The 16119-nt window shown below is 39.9% G+C and overlaps 1 protein-coding gene across 2 annotated transcripts in view; it reads right to left on the bottom strand.

Annotated features, from left to right (window-relative positions):
• DDR1 (discoidin domain receptor tyrosine kinase 1) overlaps nt 1-16119 on the bottom strand; it is a 136463-nt gene that overhangs the window by 91220 nt on the left and 29124 nt on the right. The window contains exon 1 of one of the 2 annotated variants that reach the window (XM_053722040.1): nt 11919-11937. The exons of the other annotated variant lie outside the window; for it this stretch is intronic. The gene's annotated coding sequence lies outside the window, so the exon portion shown is untranslated. Of the gene's footprint in view, nt 1-11918; nt 11938-16119 lie in introns of those variants that run through there. 2 annotated transcript variants of the gene reach the window in all.

Here is a 16119-nt window from a genome sequence, read left to right as displayed (position 1 = left end):
GAGCATTGCTTCCTTTGCTAACTGATTTTAGAGGCCTGCAGAGCATCACTTCCTTTACTCCTGCAGAGCATCTCTCCCTTTACTCCTGCAGAGCATCTCTCCCTTTACTCCTGCAGAGCATCTCTCCCTTTACTCCTGCAGACCATCTCTCCCTTTTACTCCTGCAGAGCATCTCTCCCTTTACTCCTGTAGAGTCGACCATCTCTCCCTTTTACTCCTGCAGATCATCTCTCCCTTTACTCCTGCAGAGCATCTCTCCCTTTACTCCTGCAGATCATCTCTCCCTTTACTCCTGCAGAGCATCTCTCCCTTTACTCCTGCAGAGCATCTCTCCCATTACTCCTGCAGATCATCTCTCCCTTTACTCCTGCAGAGCATCTCTCCCTTTTACTCCTGTAGAGCATCTCTCCCTTTTACTCCTGCAGAGCATCTCTCCCTTTACTCCTGCAGAGCATCTCTCCCTTTACTCCTGCAGAGCATCTCTCCCTTTACTCCTGCAGAGCATCTCTCCCTTTACTCCTGCAGAGCATATCTCCCTTTACTCCTGCAGAGAATCTCTCCCTTTACTCCTGCAGATCATCTCTCCCTTTACTCCTGCAGAGCATCTCTCCCTTTTACTCCTGCAGAGCATCTCTTCCTTTACTCCTGCAGAGCATCTCTCCCTTTACTCCTGCACAGCATCTCTCCCTTTACTCCTGCAGATCATCTCTCCCTTTACTCCTGCAGAGCATCTCTCCCTTTTACTCCTGTAGAGCATCTGTCCCTTTTACTCCTGCAGAGCATCTCTCCCTTTTACTCCTGTACAGCATCTCTCCCTTTACTCCTGCAGAGCATCTCTCCCTTTACTCCTGCAGATCATCTCTCCCTTTACTCCTGCAGAGCATCTCTCCCTTTTACTCCTGCAGAGCATCTCTCATATTTTACTCCTGCAGAGCATCTCTCCCTTTGCTAACTGATTTTAAAGGATTTCACAAAATGTATTTTTCCTTTTAATTTCCATAGGTTTTGTATTTTTGAGAAATCTGGGAGTTTATGACAAATACAAAAGTTGATCAGAGTAGTGAGAGAAATTAGACCATTGACAACACATTTAAAGGGACAGTCTAGTCAAAATTAAACCTTCATGATTTAGATAGGGCATGTCATTTTAAACAATTTTTCCAATTTACTTTTATCATCAAATTTGCTTTGTACTCTTGCTATTCTTTGTTGAAAGCTAAACCTAGGTAGGCTCTCTATGTTAAAGCCCTTTGTCTGCCTTTTTTTTTACTAACACCTGAGATCTCCTATCTTTGAGCCTTTATAAATTTTTTGTGCAATAGTTGTTTTGTTTTTTTATAATTTTTATTAGATGATGTTATTATGTGTGTGTGACTGTACTGTGTAATGTATATTTATTAGACGGTGTTATTATGTGTGTGACTGTACTGCGTAATGTGTATTTATTAGACGGTGTTATTATGTGTGTGACTGTACTGTGTAATGTATATTTATTAGACAGTGTTATTATGTGTGTGACTGTACTGTGTAATGTATATTTATTAGACGGTGTTATTATGTGTGTGACTGTACTGTGTAATGTATATTTATTAGACAATGTTATTATGTGTGTGACTGTACTGTGCAATGTATATTTATTAGACAGTGTTATTATGTGTGTGACTGTACTGTGTAATGTATATTTATTAGACGGTGTTATTATGTGTGTGACTGTACTGTGTAATGTATATTTATTAGACAGTGTTATTATGTGTGTGACTGTACTGTGTAATGTATATTTATTAGATGATGTTATTATGTGTGTGACTGTACTGTGTAATGTATATTTATTAGACGGTGTTATTATGTGTGTGTGACTGTACTGTGTAATGTATATTTATTAGACGGTGTTATTATGTGTGTGACTGTACTGCGTAATGTGTATTTATTAGACGGTGTTATTATGTGTGTGACTGTACTGTGTAATGTATATTTATTAGACAATGTTATTATGTGTGTGACTGTACTGTGCAATGTATATTTATTAGACGGTGTTATTATGTGTGTGACTGTACTGTGTAATGTATATTTATTAGACAATGTTATTATGTGTGTGACTGTACTGTGCAATGTATATATATTAGACGGTGTTATTATGTGTGTGACTGTACTGTGTAATGTATATTTATTAGACAGTGTTATTATGTGTGTGACTATACTGTGCAATGTATATTTATTAGACGGTGTTATTATGTGTGTGACTGTACTGTGTAATGTATATTTATTAGACAGTGTTATTATGTGTGTGACTGTACTGTGTAATGTATATTTATTAGACGGTGTTATTATGTGTGTGACTGTACTGTGTAATGTATATTTATTAGACTGCGTTATTATGTGTGTGACTGTACTGTGTAATGTATATTTATTAGACGGTGTTATTATGTGTGTGACTGTACTGTGCAATGTATATTTATTAGACAATGTCATTATGTGTGTGACTGTACTGTGTAATGTATATTTATTAGATGATGTTATTATGTGTGTGTGACTGTACTGTGTAATGTATATTTATTAGACGGTGTTATTATGTGTGTGACTGTACTGTGTAATGTATATTTATTAGACGGTGTTATTATGTGTGTGACTGTACTGTGTAATGTATATTTATTAGACGGTGTTATTATGTGTGTGACTGTACTGTGTAATGTATATTTATTAGACAGTGTTATTATGTGTGTAACTGTACTGTGTAATGTATATTTATTAGACAGTGTTATTATGTGTGTGACTGTACTGTGTAATCTATATTTATTAGACGGTGTTATTATGTGTGTGACTGTACTGTGTAATGTATATTTATTAGACAGTGTTATTATGTGTGTGACTGTACTGTGAACTGTATATTTATTAGACGGTGTTATTATGTGTGTGACTGTACTGTGCAATGTATATTTATTAGACGGTGTTATTATGTGTGTGACTGTACTGTGTAATGTATATTTATTAGACGGTGTTATTATGTGTGTGACTGTACTGTGTAATGTATATTTATTAGACAGTGTTATTATGTGTGTGACTGTACTGTGTAATGTATATTTATTAGACAGTGTTATTATGTGTGTGACTGTACTGTGCAATGTATATTTATTAGACGGTGTTATTATGTGTGTGACTGTACTGTGCAATGTATATTTATTAGACGGTGTTATTATGTGTGTGACTGTACTGTGTAATGTATATTTATTAGACGGTGTTATTATGTGTGTGACTGTACTGTGTAATGTATATTTATTAGACGGTGTTATTATGTGTGTGACTGTACTGTGCAATGTATATTTATTAGACAGTGTTATTATGTGTGTGACTGTACTGTGTAATGTATATTTATTAGACAGTGTTATTATGTGTGTGACTGTACTGTGTAATGTATATTTATTAGACAGTGTTATTATGTGTGTGACTGTACTGTGTAATGTATATTTATTAGACGGTGTTATTATGAGTGTGACTGTACTGTGTAATGTATATTTATTAGACAGTGTTATTATGTGTGTGACTGTACTATGTAATTTATATTTATTAGACGGTGTTATTATGTGTGTGACTGTACTGTGTAATGTATATTTATTAGACAGTGTTATTATGAGTGTGACTGTACTGTGTAATGTATATTTATTAGACAGTGTTATTATGTGTGTGACTGTACTGTGTAATTTATATTTATTAGACAGTGTTATTATGTGTGTGACTGTACTGTGTAATGTATATTTATTAGACGGTGTTATTATGTGTGTGACTGTACTGCGTAATGTGTATTTATTAGACGGTGTTATTATGTGTGTGACTGTACTGTGTAATGTATATTTATTAGACAATGTTATTATGTGTGTGACTGTACTGTGCAATGTATATTTATTAGACGGTGTTATTATGTGTGTGACTGTACTGTGCAATGTATATATATTAGACGGTGTTATTATGTGTGTGACTGTACTGTGTAATGTATATTTATTAGACAATGTTATTATGTGTGTGACTGTACTGTGTAATGTATATTTATTAGACAATGTTATTATGTGTGTGACTGTACTGTGCAATGTATATATATTAGACGGTGTTATTATGTGTGTGACTGTACTGTGTAATGTATATTTATTAGACAGTGTTATTATGTGTGTGACTGTACTGTGCAATGTATATTTATTAGACGGTGTTATTATGTGTGTGACTGTACTGTGTAATGTATATTTATTAGACAGTGTTATTATGTGTGTGACTGTACTGTGTAATGTATATTTATTAGACGGTGTTATTATGTGTGTGACTGTACTGTGTAATGTATATTTATTAGACTGCGTTATTATGTGTGTGACTGTACTGTGTAATGTATATTTATTAGACGGTGTTATTATGTGTGTGACTGTACTGTGCAATGTATATTTATTAGACAATGTCATTATGTGTGTGACTGTACTGTGTAATGTATATTTATTAGATGATGTTATTATGTGTGTGTGACTGTACTGTGTAATGTATATTTATTAGACGGTGTTATTATGTGTGTGACTGTACTGTGTAATGTATATTTATTAGACGGTGTTATTATGTGTGTGACTGTACTGTGTAATGTATATTTATTAGACGGTGTTATTATGTGTGTGACTGTACTGTGTAATGTATATTTATTAGACAGTGTTATTATGTGTGTAACTGTACTGTGTAATGTATATTTATTAGACAGTGTTATTATGTGTGTGACTGTACTGTGTAATCTATATTTATTAGACGGTGTTATTATGTGTGTGACTGTACTGTGTAATGTATATTTATTAGACAGTGTTATTATGTGTGTGACTGTACTGTGAACTGTATATTTATTAGACGGTGTTATTATGTGTGTGACTGTACTGTGCAATGTATATTTATTAGACGGTGTTATTATGTGTGTGACTGTACTGTGTAATGTATATTTATTAGACGGTGTTATTATGTGTGTGACTGTACTGTGTAATGTATATTTATTAGACAGTGTTATTATGTGTGTGACTGTACTGTGTAATGTATATTTATTAGACAGTGTTATTATGTGTGTGACTGTACTGTGTAATGTATATTTATTAGACAGTGTTATTATGTGTGTGACTGTACTGTGCAATGTATATTTATTAGACGGTGTTATTATGTGTGTGACTGTACTGTGTAATGTATATTTATTAGACGGTGTTATTATGTGTGTGACTGTACTGTGTAATGTATATTTATTAGACGGTGTTATTATGTGTGTGACTGTACTGTGCAATGTATATTTATTAGACAGTGTTATTATGTGTGTGACTGTACTGTGTAATGTATATTTATTAGACAGTGTTATTATGTGTGTGACTGTACTGTGTAATGTATATTTATTAGACAGTGTTATTATGTGTGTGACTGTACTGTGTAATGTATATTTATTAGACGGTGTTATTATGAGTGTGACTGTACTGTGTAATGTATATTTATTAGACAGTGTTATTATGTGTGTGACTGTACTATGTAATTTATATTTATTAGACGGTGTTATTATGTGTGTGACTGTACTGTGTAATGTATATTTATTAGACAGTGTTATTATGAGTGTGACTGTACTGTGTAATGTATATTTATTAGACAGTGTTATTATGTGTGTGACTGTACTGTGTAATTTATATTTATTAGACAGTGTTATTATGTGTGTGACTGTACTGTGTAATGTATATTTATTAGACGGTGTTATTATGAGTGTGACTGTACTGTGTAATGTATATTTATTAGACAGTGTTATTATGTGTGTGACTGTACTGTGTAATGTATATTTATTAGATGATATTATTATGTGTGTGACTTTGAAATGCATTTTTTGTGTTTTGTGCAACATTTTAGTTTTTGAAAACCACAGGTCTAAGATTGCGATAAAGATTCTTGTGTAAATCGTGATTGCGCTCAACTTGTAATATCAGCACAATGGAAAGAGGGCGCAAACGATTGTGATAACGCTAGGGCAATCATTTGAGCACCACTTGTAATCTAGCCCATAGTATGTTACTGTCAACAAAGAAACAATTCTATAGGCAGGGATACTCGAGTGAAAGCACTGCAGAGCATCACTTTACAAGCTAACTCCAGTGAGAGACCTGCAGAGCATCACTTCACAAGCTAACTCCAGTGAGAGACCTGCAGAGAATCACTTCACAAGCTAACTCCAGTGCGAGACCTGCAGAGCATCACTTCACAAGCTAACTCCAGTGAGAAACCTGCAGAGAATCACTTCACAAGCTAACTCCAGTGAGAGACCTGCAGAGCATCACTTTACAAGCTAACTCCAGTGAGAGACCTGCAGAGCATCACCTCACAAGCTAACTCCAGCGAGAGACCTGCAGAGTATCACTCCACTTGTTACCTTTAATAAAATACTTGCAGAGTATCACTCTCCTTATTACGTGCAGAGTATCACTCCAATTGTTACCTTTAATGAAATACTTGCAGAGTTTCACTCTCCTTGTTACCTTTAGTGAGAGACTTGCAGAGTATCACTCCCCTTCTCATCTACTACAAGAGACCTACGAAGTGCACACCTCACTTGTTACATTATGTCAGAAGCCTGCAGTGTATAACTCTGCTAATTAACTATAGAGTTATTTCACCTGCTACCTGCTCCCAGCGACCTGCAGAGCATTACTCCACTTTTTAACCCTTGTCAGAGTCCTACATAGTATCATTCTACCTGCTACCGGCTCCCAGCGACCTGCAGAACATTATTCCACTTGTTAACCCTTGTCAGAGTGCTACATAGTATCATTCTACTTGCTACCTGCTCCCAGCGACCTGCAGAACATTACTCCACTTGTTAACCCTTGACAAAGTCCTACTCAGTATCATTCTACTTGCTACCTGCTCCCAGCGACCTGCAGAGCATTACTCCACTTGTTAACCCTTGTCAGAGTCCTACATAGTATCATTCTACTTGCTACCTGCTTCCAGCAACCTGCAGAACATTACTCCACTTGTTAACCCTTCTCAGAGTCCTACATAGTATCATTCTACTTGCTACCTGCTGCCAGCGACCTGCAGAGCATTACTCCACTTGTTAACCCTTCTCAGAGTCCTACATAGTATCATTCTACTTGCTACCTGCTTCCAGCGACCTGCAGAACATTACTCCACTTGTTAACCCTTCTCAGAGTCCTACATAGTATCATTCTACTTGCTACCTGCTGCCAGCGACCTGCAGAGCATTACTCCACTTGTTAATCCTTGTCAGAGTCCTACATAGTATCATTCTACTTGCTACCTGCTCCCAGCGACCTGCAGAACATTATTCCAATTGTTAACCCTTGTCAGAGTCCTACATAATATTTCTACTTGCTGCCTGCTGCCAGTGACCTGCAGAGCATTACTCCACTTGTTAACCCTTGTCAGAGTCCTACATAGTATCATTCTACTTGCTACCTGCTGCTAGCGACCTGCAGAACATTACTCCACTTGTTAACCCTTGTCAGAGTCCTACATAGTATCATTCTACTTGCTACCTGCTTCCAGCGACCTGCAGAACATTACTCCACTTGTTAACCATTGTCAGAGTCCTACATAGTATCATTCTACTTGCTACCTGCTGCCAGCGAACTGCAGAGCATTACTCCACTTGTTAACCCTTGTCAGAGTCCTACATGTTATCATTCTACTTGCTACCTCCTGCCAGCAACCTGCAGAACATTACTCCACTTGTTAACCCTTGTCAGAGTCTTACATAGTATCATTCTACCTGCTACCGGCTCCCAGCGACCTGCAGAACATTACTCCACTTGTTAACCCTTGACAGAGTCCTACTCAGTATCATTCTACTTGCTACCTGCTCCCAGCGACCTGCAGAGCATTACTCCACTTGTCAACCCTTGTCAGAGTCCTACATAGTATCATTCTACTTGCTACCTGCTCCCAGCGACCTGCAGAGCATTACTCCACTTGTTAACCCTTGTCAGAGTCCTACATAGTATCATTCTACTTGCTACCTGCTTCCAGCGACCTGCAGAACATTACTCCACTTGTTAACCCTTCTCAGAGTCCTACATAGTATCATTCTACTTGCTACCTGCTGCCAGCAACCTGCAGAGCATTACTCCACTTGTTAACCCTTCTTAGAGTCCTACATAGTATCATTCTACTTGCTACCTGCTGCCAGCGACCTGCAGAGCATTACTCCACTTGTTAACCCTTGTCAGAGTCCTACATAGTATCATTCTACTTGCTACCGGCTTCCAGCGACCTGCAGAACATTACTCAACTTGTTAACCCTTGTCAGAGTCCTACATAGTATCATTCTACTTGCTACCTGCTCCCAGCGACCTGCAGAACATTACTCAACTTGTTAACCCTTCTCAGAGTCCTACATAGTATCATTCTACTTGCTACCTGCTTCCAGCAACCTGCAGAACATTACTCCACTTGTTAACCCTTCTCAGAGTCCTACATAGTATCATTCTACTTGCTACCTGCTGCCAGCGACCTGCAGAGCATTACTCCACTTGTTAACCCTTCTCAGAGTCCTACATAGTATCATTCTACTTGCTACCTGCTTCCAGCGACCTGCAGAACATTACTCCACTTGTTAACCCTTCTCAGAGTCCTACATAGTATCATTCTACTTGCTACCTGCTGCCAGCGACCTGCAGAGCATTACTCCACTTGTTAATCCTTGTCAGAGTCCTACATAGTATCATTCTACTTGCTACCTGCTCCCAGCGACCTGCAGAACATTATTCCAATTGTTAACCCTTGTCAGAGTCCTACATAATATTTCTACTTGCTACCTGCTGCCAGTGACCTGCAGAGCATTACTCCACTTGTTAACCCTTGTCAGAGTCCTACATAGTATCATTCTACTTGCTACCTGCTGCTAGCGACCTGCAGAACATTACTCCACTTGTTAACCCTTGTCAGAGTCCTACATAGTATCATTCTACTTGCTACCTGCTTCCAGCGACCTGCAGAACATTACTCCACTTGTTAACCATTGTCAGAGTCCTACATAGTATCATTCTACTTGCTACCTGCTGCCAGCGAACTGCAGAGCATTACTCCACTTGTTAACCCTTGTCAGAGTCCTACATGTTATCATTCTACTTGCTACCTCCTGCCAGCAACCTGCAGAACATTACTCCACTTGTTAACCCTTGTCAGAGTCTTACATAGTATCATTCTACCTGCTACCGGCTCCCAGCGACCTGCAGAACATTACTCCACTTGTTAACCCTTGACAGAGTCCTACTCAGTATCATTCTACTTGCTACCTGCTCCCAGCGACCTGCAGAGCATTACTCCACTTGTCAACCCTTGTCAGAGTCCTACATAGTATCATTCTACTTGCTACCTGCTCCCAGCGACCTGCAGAGCATTACTCCACTTGTTAACCCTTGTCAGAGTCCTACATAGTATCATTCTACTTGCTACCTGCTTCCAGCGACCTGCAGAACATTACTCCACTTGTTAACCCTTCTCAGAGTCCTACATAGTATCATTCTACTTGCTACCTGCTGCCAGCAACCTGCAGAGCATTACTCCACTTGTTAACCCTTCTTAGAGTCCTACATAGTATCATTCTACTTGCTACCTGCTGCCAGCGACCTGCAGAGCATTACTCCACTTGTTAACCCTTGTCAGAGTCCTACATAGTATCATTCTACTTGCTACCGGCTTCCAGCGACCTGCAGAACATTACTCAACTTGTTAACCCTTGTCAGAGTCCTACATAGTATCATTCTACTTGCTACCTGCTCCCAGCGACCTGCAGAACATTACTCAACTTGTTAACCCTTCTCAGAGTCCTACATAGTATCATTCTACTTGCTACCTGCTGCCAGCGACCTGCAGAGCATTACTCCACTTGTTAACCCTTGTCAGAGTCCTACATAGTATCATTCTACTTGCTACCGGCTTCCAGCGACCTGCAGAACATTACTCAACTTGTTAACCCTTGTCAGAGTCCTGCATAGTATCATTCTACTTGCTACCTGCTCCCAGCGACCTGCAGAACATTGCTCCACTTGTTAACCCTTCTCAGAGTCCTACATAGTATCATTCTACTTGCTACCTGCTCCCAGCGACCTGCAGAACGTTACTCCACTTGTTAACCCTTGTCAGAGTCCTACATAATATTTCTACTTGCTACCTGCTGCCAGCGACCTGCAGAGCATTACTCCACTTGTTAACCCTTGTCAGAGTCCTACATAGTATCATTCTACTTGCTACCTGCTTCCAGCGACCTGCAGAACATTACTCCACTTGTTAACCCTTGTCAGAGTCCTACATAGTATCATTCTACTTGCTACCTGCTTCCAGCGACCTGCAGAACATTACTCCACTTGTTAACCCTTGTCAGAGTCCTACATAGTATCATTCTGCTTGCTACCTGCTTCCAGCGACCTGCAGAACATTACTCCACTTGTTAACCCTTGTCAGAGTCCTACATAGTATCATTCTACTTGCTACCTGCTGCCAGCAACCTGCAGAGCATTACTCCACTTGTTAACCCTTGTCAGAGTCCTACATAGTATCATTCTACTTGCTACCTGCTGCCAGCGACCTGCAGAGCATTACTCCACTTGTTAACCCTTGTCAGAGTCCTACATGTTATCATTCTACTTGCTACCTCCTGCCAGCAACCTGCAGAATATTACTCCACTTGTTAACCCTTGTCAGAGTCCTACATAGTATCATTCTACCTGCTACCGGCTCCCAGCGACCTGCAAAACATTACTCCACTTGTTAACCCTTGACAGAGTCCTACTCAGTATCATTCTACTTGCTACCTGCTCCCAGCGACCTGCAGAGCATTACTCCACTTGTTAACCCTTGTCAGAGTCCTACATAGTATCATTCTACTTGCTACCTGCTGCCAGCGACCTGCAGAGCATTACTCCACTTGTTAACCTTCTCAGAGTCCTACATAGTATCATTCTACTTGCTACCGGCTTCCAGCGACCTGCAGAACATTACTCCACTTGTTAACCCTTGTCAGAGTCCTACATAGTATCATTCTACTTGCTATCTCCTGCCAGCAACCTGCAGAGCATTACTCCACTTGTTAACCCTTGTCAGAGTCCTACATAGTATCATTCTACTTGCTACCTGCTTCCAGCGACCTGCAGAACATTACTCCACTTGTTAACCCTTGTCAGAGTCTTACATAGTATCATTCTACTTGCTACCGGCTTCCAGCGACCTGCAGAGCATTACTCCACTTGTTAACCCTTCTCAGAGTCCTACATAGTATCATTCTACTTGCTACCGGCTTCCAGCGACCTGCAGAACATTACTCCACTTGTTAACCCTTGTCAGAGTCCTACATAGTATCATTCTACTTGCTACCTCCTGCCAGCAACCTGCAGAGCATTACTCCACTTGTTAACCCTTGTCAGAGTCCTACATAGTATCATTCAACTTGCTACCTGCTGCCAGCGACCTGCAGAGCATTACTCCACTTGTTAACCCTTGTCAGAGTCCTACATGTTATCATTCTACTTGCTACCTCCTGCCAGCAACCTGCAGAACATTACTCCACTTGTTAACCCTTGTCAGAGTCCTACATAGTATGATTCTACTTGCTACCTGCTGCCAGCGACCTGCAGAACATTACTCCACTTGTTAACCCTTGTCAGAGTCCTACATAGTATCATTCTACTTGCTACCTGCTGCCAGTGACCTGCAGAACATTACTCCACTTGTTAACCCTTGTCAGAGTCCTACATAGTATCATTCTACTTGCTACCAGCTTCCAGCGACCTGCAGAACATTACTCCACTTGTTAACCCTTGTCAGAGTCCTACATAATATTTCTACTTGCTACCTGCTGCCAGCGACCTGCAGAGCATTACTCCACTTGTTAACCCTTGACAGAGTCAGAGTATTATTTAATCTGCTACCTCCATTCAGTGACCTGCAGAATATAACTCCACTTGTTAACCCTTGACAGAGTCTCACAGAAGTGACTAGTACCCCAGCAAGCTGCAGGGTTGTTCTCCTTCTACTAACACCCAGAGGCTAATTCCTGACACAGACCTGCTGAGTAGCATTTCTCTCATTAACCCTCTCCCTCCCAGAATGGCAAATGCAGCATTCTACAAACAACTGACATAACACATACTTGTCATACACACAATCACACTGAGTAACATACACAAACACTATTACACACAGACATGGAATGTACAGTACATAAAGACGGCCACACATGACACAAATTCCAAGGCAGTGCACTCACTTCTGGGATAAATGAAAGAAGATACGTGGCTTTCAGCTGTTTGTAAGATTCGTGACAAGGAGGGTGTGAGTGTGTTTATCTGCAAGTGTTGTATGTCTGTCTATAGCTACTGTATCACTGTAATGTATGTATATATAACAGATAGACAGACTTATACATGTGTGTGTGTTTATCTGCAAGTGTTGTATGTCTGTCTGTCTATAGTTACTGTATCACTGTAATGTATGTATATATAACAGATAGAGAGACAGACAGACTTATATGTGTGTATATATGCGTGTGTTTATTATACCGTGTGATTATACTGTATGTGTGTGATTATACTGTATGTGTGTGATTATACTTTGTGTGTGTATGTGAATGTATATATATAATATGTATATGTGTGTGATTATATTGTCTGTGTGTATATATATATATATATATACATATACACAGACAATATAATCACACACATATACATATTACACACACTCACCGGACACTTTATTAGGTACACCTTGCTAGTACTGGGTTGGACCCCCTTTTGCCTTCAGAACTGTCTTAATTATTCGTGGCATAGATTCAACAAGGTGTTGGAAACATTCCTCAGACATTTTGGTCCATATTTACATGCTAGCATCACGCAGTTGCTGCAGATTTGTCGACTGCACATCCATAATGCGAATCTCCCATTCCACCACATCCCAAAGGTGCTCTATTGGATTGAGATCTGGTGACTGTGGAGGCCATTGGAGTACAGTGAACTCATTGTCATGTTCAAGAAACCAGTATGAGATGATTTGAGCTTTGTGACATGGTGCATTATCCTGCTGGAAGTAGCCATCAGAAGAAGGGTACACTGTAGTCATAAAGGGATGGACATGGTCAGCAACAATACTCAGGTAGGCCGTAGCATTTAAACGATGCTCAATTGGTACTAAAGGGCCTAAAGTGTGCCAAGAAAATATCCCCCACACCATTACACCACCACCAACAGCCTGAACCGTTGATACAATATATACAATGACCCTACCATCTAAATGTCGCAGCTGAAATTCAGACTCATCAGACCAGGCACATTTTTCCAATTTTCTATTGTCCAATTTTGGTGAGCCTGTGCAAATTGTAGCCTCAGTTTCCTGTTCTTAGCTGACAGGAGTGGCAACCTGTGTGGTCTTCTGCTGCTGTAGCCCATCTGCTTCAAGGTTCAAGGTGTTGTGCATTCAGAGATAATATTCTGCATACCTTGGTTGTAACAAGTGGTTATATGAGAAACTGTTGCCTTTCTATCATCTCGAACCAGTATACCCATTCTCCTCTGACATCAACAAGGCATTGTTGTCCACACAACTGCCACTCACTGGATATTTTCTCTTTTTTGGACCAGTCTCGGTAAACCCTAGAGATGGCTGTGCGTGAAAATCCCAGTAGATGTCATCCTGCTCTCTGCTCTGCTGTGGCCATTGCCACGGACACAAGCACTCCTTCTGTTGCTAGGGATACGTCAGTGTAACTGCAGCACGGTGATCACTTCATCACCACCCACCCTGTCTTCCCTATGTAAAGGCCTCAGTTTCTCTCACCTGTGCCCAAGTATAGGTGTTACTTCTAGTGCTCCTGGGTGGTGTATATCTTTATGCTGAATTGCTGTATTGATTCTCTGTTGCTGAAATCTTCCGGTTTGACTACACTGCTTGCCTTAACCCCTGAATTGTTGGATTGCTTTACCGTTGATGAACTCTGTCTGACTACGCTGCTTGCCATAACCACTGAATTCCCAGATTGCTTTCCCGTTGAAGAACTATGTCTGTTTTGACCACACTGCTTGCCTTAACCCCTGAATTGCTGGATTGCTTTACTGTTGATGAACTCTGCCTGTTTTGATTACTCTGCTTGCCTTAACCCTAAAATATATTGGATTGCCATTCTGTTGCCGAACTCTGCCAGCCTGAACATTCTATTGATTGACCCTTGAACTGCCTTACCGCTGGATTCCCTACCTGCTGCCATCAGAGACTATCATGTCTGTTTTCCAGTCATTCAAGTGGTTTACCCTTGAACTGCCTAACCGCTGATTCTCTGCCTATTGCCGTCAAAGACTATCCTGTCTGTTTTCCAGTCCTTCAAGTGATTTACCCTTAACTTGCCTAACCGCTGATTCCCTACCTGCTGCAGTCAGAGACTATCCTGTCTGTTTTCCAGTCCTTCAAGTGGTTTACCCTTGAACTGCCTAACCGCTGATTCCTAACTGCTGCCTCCAAAGACTACCCTGCATATTGTGAGTACTGCTTACCTCATTTTGCAAACTGTCTCTGCTCTGGGATATTCACCATCATTCCAGCTCAACGCCAGGATAAGAAGACTACTGGATGAGTTTGGCATGATAGTGGAATATCCCACGAGCATTACAGTAGATCATCAGTTTTTTAAATACTCAGACCAGCCCGTCTGACACCAACAGCCATGTTACGTTCAAAGTCACTTAAATCACCTTTCTTCCCCATCCTGATGCTCGGTGTGAATTTCAGCAAGTCGTCTTCACCACATCTAGATGCCTAAATGCATTGAGTTGCTGCCATGTGATTGGCTGATTAGCAATTTGTGTTACCAAGCAATTGAACAGGTATCCCTAATAAAGTGGTCGGTGAAAGTGTGTGTGTGTGTATATATATATATATATATATATATATATATATATATGTGTCTCTCTGACTCTCTCTCCTCTCTTCTCCTCTCTCTCTCCAGTATATATATATGTGTGTGTATATACTGTATATAATGTGTGTGTTTATATATATATATATATATATATATATATATAATGTGTGTGTGTATTATGACAATAATAACATCACGTCAACCATCTACAGAAAGACTCTAGCACGTAACACCATACTGAGAGCTGACTCGTGCCATACTAAACACACTATTAGAGGCATTCCAAAAAGCCAATACATCAGGGCCTGTAGAAATTGTTCAAACTTACAACAATATAAGATCCAAGCAGACCTAATTACTGAAAGACTTCTGGAAAGAGGTTACAATAGGAAAGTACTCACTAAAACAGCCAATGACGTTAGCAAGATCTACGGACAGTTCTTATTCTCTAGCAACACTAATAGTAATAAATCCAGAAGTACTAGAGCATTCTCCAATTATATTGTTTTTTCCACACAATACAGTAGACAATTTGAGGAAGTCTGTAAGATAGTACATAAATACCTCCCTATACTTCAGAGCGATAACACACTTAAGAACGTAACCAGACAACAAATTAAGTGTGTAGCCAAAAAAGCTCCCACAGTGGGAGACAGAGTAAGAAAGCATTTTACCAACAAGTCACCGTACAGCACAAATTGGCTTACTCCCACTAAAGGCTTTTTCAGATGTGGTCATATATGCAAAAGCTGCAACTTTACACAAAAAATTGATCACTTCACATCATCCATTACAGGTTAAACTTTCTCAATCAAACAGAGAATAGACTGCACCAGCAGTTTTGTTGTGTATTTGGTCACATGCTAACAATGCCTCCAACAATATGTAGGTCTGACTACACGTCCTCTCAAAGAACGAATTAGGCAACATCTCTTATCCTTAGATGAAGACATTCCCAAGACACCGGTTGCCAAACACTTTCGTTCCCATGGTAGCCATACTAAACATCTTTTCAAATTTGTAGGCATAGAACACATTAGCAAAGATATCAGAGGAGGGGAGAGAATAGGTAAGCTCCAAAGAAGAGAAGCGTATTGGATATTTACCTTACAGACTAAATTCCCTAGAGGAATCAATAAGAGACAGGATTTAGATTTATTTATTGACTAGTCCATGTCACTTCTCACTACAATACCTGGACAGTAGAAGCCTTACGCTTTATC

Source organism: Bombina bombina, chromosome 7 (assembly GCF_027579735.1).
Source record: "Bombina bombina isolate aBomBom1 chromosome 7, aBomBom1.pri, whole genome shotgun sequence".
Classification (NCBI taxonomy): domain Eukaryota; kingdom Metazoa; phylum Chordata; class Amphibia; order Anura; family Bombinatoridae; genus Bombina; species Bombina bombina.
This window is presented reverse-complemented; position numbering and strand designations above follow the sequence as displayed.